This window comes from Manis pentadactyla, chromosome 5 (assembly GCF_030020395.1).
Source record: "Manis pentadactyla isolate mManPen7 chromosome 5, mManPen7.hap1, whole genome shotgun sequence".
Taxonomy (NCBI): domain Eukaryota; kingdom Metazoa; phylum Chordata; class Mammalia; order Pholidota; family Manidae; genus Manis; species Manis pentadactyla.
This window is the reverse complement of record NC_080023.1, coordinates 49,619,405-49,622,664: the sequence shown is the minus strand read 5'-3', so window position 1 is coordinate 49,622,664 and position 3,260 is coordinate 49,619,405.

Below are 3,260 nucleotides of genomic sequence, written 5' to 3'. Positions count from 1 at the left end.
ATTTATTGTTTGCTTTATATTATCCCTCACTAGAATGTAAATTCCTTTAAATCAGGAATATTTGTTTTGTTTATTTATATATCACAAATTCCTACAAGAGCATGGAGCATAGGTTCAATCAACACGTTTTAAATAGGTGAATAAATGATAAATGAATCAATAGACATCTTTGTCTTGTTTATGATGAAGTAAAAGATTTCAATGTTTCTCCATTAAGAATATTGCTATAAGGTTTGGCAACAAATCTTTATCAGCTTAACAAAGTTCATTTCTAGCTTTGTTTTGAATCAACTTGGACCATAGTTTTTCTTTCCTTACTATCTTTGTCTAATCTTGCTTTTATGAAATGAGAGAATGGTCACACTTTTTATTTTCTGAAAGACTTTTTATAATTATGGAAGGATTCACTTTAGTTTGATAGAATTCTTTCCCACTATATGGTTCCACAAGATATGTCTGTGTGTATGTATGTGAGTGTATTTACCTATTGCTTAAGTTTCTATAATTATTACAGAATTCTACAGTATTAAGTCAGGTTTGATCTTTTAATTATGTAAGAACCTTCTAATTGCATGTGAGTATTCAAATGAATTGGCATAAAATTGTTAATCTTATTTTATTATCTTTGAATTTACTGCTGTATCTATATCTGTGCCCTGTTTTGTTTTCCTTATATTGTTTATTTGTTATTTTTCTCCTATTCCAATTTCTGTTTATGGTATTATTCCTTCCAATATAAAACTTTTGGCTTTATTTTGCCTTTGGTTCAAGATCTTTTATTTCTGTTCTAACTTTACTATTTTCCTCTTTCTACTTATACTCTGTTCTTTGTCTAACATTTTTACTTTCGTAGGGACCAAGGTCAGGCTGTCTCAAAATGCGCCACTGTGACATGCTGATTATTTTGAGCTGAAAGCCACCAAGGCCCAAAAGACTCAGAAAGATACTTTGACACCATCTGCCCCACCACCCCACACCACCACCGTCACCACCACTAAATGCACATAAAGAATTTAGGTGGAGGAAGTGGTCCAGGAGGAGAGCTCTCACCATAGAGAGCTGTATTATAATTTAGACTAGGGATGACAAGAAGGAATATGACAAAGTCTGTTAAAATTCCTGTCTGTGCCCCATTGTTTCTGTGTGGGCATCAAGCATTTTGTTTACCAAACATTTACTCTTTTCATATTCCTTTGAATCACTTCCCTTCTCCCTGATTGTCTTTGGAATCCATGTCTGCCTTCCCCATATGTAAGTAATTAAATTTTGTTTTTTTCTTCTGTTAATTTGTCTCATGTCAGTTTGATTTTTGGACCAGCTAGAAGGACCTCTAAGGGTAGAGGAAATTTCTTCCTCCCCAACATTTGGATAATTATTTCATGAGTTTATATCTCTTTTGGAATATAACTATTCAAGGCTATAACTTTCATTACAGATTTCATTATATCCCACAAATCTACTCCTCCCTATCCCTACCAAGAAGGGTGTAAGGTGTTTTATTTTGAGAATTTAAAAATATATATAACCAATTAAGTTTTTTTCCTACTTCCTACTATGTGCTATGTAGTATGAAAAAAATATGAATGATTCATAATCCTAATTCCAAGTCTATCAAGCTCCCAGTCTAGTGAGAGCATGAAGTAGACAGTTTATAATCTTGTGACACAGGTGCTGCAACACAGGGGTAACAGGTAGCATGGGAGCACAGTAGAAAATTAATGTCCTTTCTAAAACAAGCAATAGAAATTAGAAACTAATATTCAGTAATTGAGAAAATATTTTGAAGTGCTTTAAATATGCTCATTAAAATGGGAACAAAATTGCTGCTTTTGCACCTTAATGAATTTTGATTGCCAGGGGCAGAGGGGATTTCCTCACAGTTATTTCATAAATTTTGATATATGATATTATCTGAATCATTTAGTTCTAAGTATTTTAGCTTCCACTGCGATTTCTTGTTTGACTCAATCTTGTAATCATGTATTTCTTATTTTGTAAATGCATGAGGATTTTTAAAGATTATGTTAGTCACTAATTGCTATATAAGCAGAACCAATAGGATGTATGCATAATTCATGTGGTCAGCAAGAAAAAAACTAGGAGACTCAGATAGCAGGAAAAAACTTATGTCCCAGTTTGGAGACAGTCAGGCAGGAGAAATTCTCCTTTACTAGAGCCTTTTGTTCACTCAGGCTTTTGTTTTAGTGGATGAAGCCCACACTTCAGGGAGGGCAATCTTCTTTACGCTGTCTACCCATTCAAATATTATTCTCTTCCACAAACATCCTCTCAGACACACCCAGAGTAATGTTTGACCTAATACCTGAATACCCAGTGACCCAGTCAACTTGACACATAAAATTGACCATCACACTAACCTTATCTCATAATAATTATAGAATATGATTTTTATGACAAGCCTTTGAAATTTTTAGAAAATATATTTGTAATCAATTTGTGATCATATTTCATATGACTAGAGAATAATATATATTTGCTAACTGTTGGGAACAAAGTTTAAATATGCACATGTGTGTATGCTTATATGTATGTGTATGTAAATATATGACATTGAACAGTATAGTCATTTTAGCAAATGGAAAACAGAGTCTGTTTAGCCGAAACTCATTGTGGCTAAGAACTTCAGAACTGAAACCAACAAAAATGGTATTAGATTCTTGGATTTCTCAATTATGTACTGTACTTTTATTAATCAATTTTTGTATTTAAATACAATTGAGTCCTTATTTATTTATTCAAAATATTATTCATGATATTTTGTGAATGACCAGTTTCCTTTTTCTCAATTAAGTGTCCTTTCTGGTTTCTTAAAATATACACACTAGAGGCAGAAAGACAAAAAGAAAGACACTTATTCCTGCTATCATGAGTACAGGTATTCCCTGAGGGAAGGACACAGAATGGTCAAAGTGAGTGGATTTGGGGAATCATGGGAAAAGACAAAATAAACAAAAAAATATACCCTAAAATTATTTTTTTAATTAAGGTATCATTGATATACAATCCTATGAAGGTTTCACATGAGGAACATTGTGGTTACTACATTCACCCATATTATCATGTCCACCCCCACACCCCATTGCAGTCACTGTGCATCAGAGTAGTAAGATGCTATAGAGTCACTACCTGTATTCTCTGTGCTATACTGCCTTCCCTGTGATCCCCATACATTATGTGTTCTAATTATAATGCCCCTCAATCCCCTTCTCCCTCCCTCCCAACTGACCCTCCCCACCCCC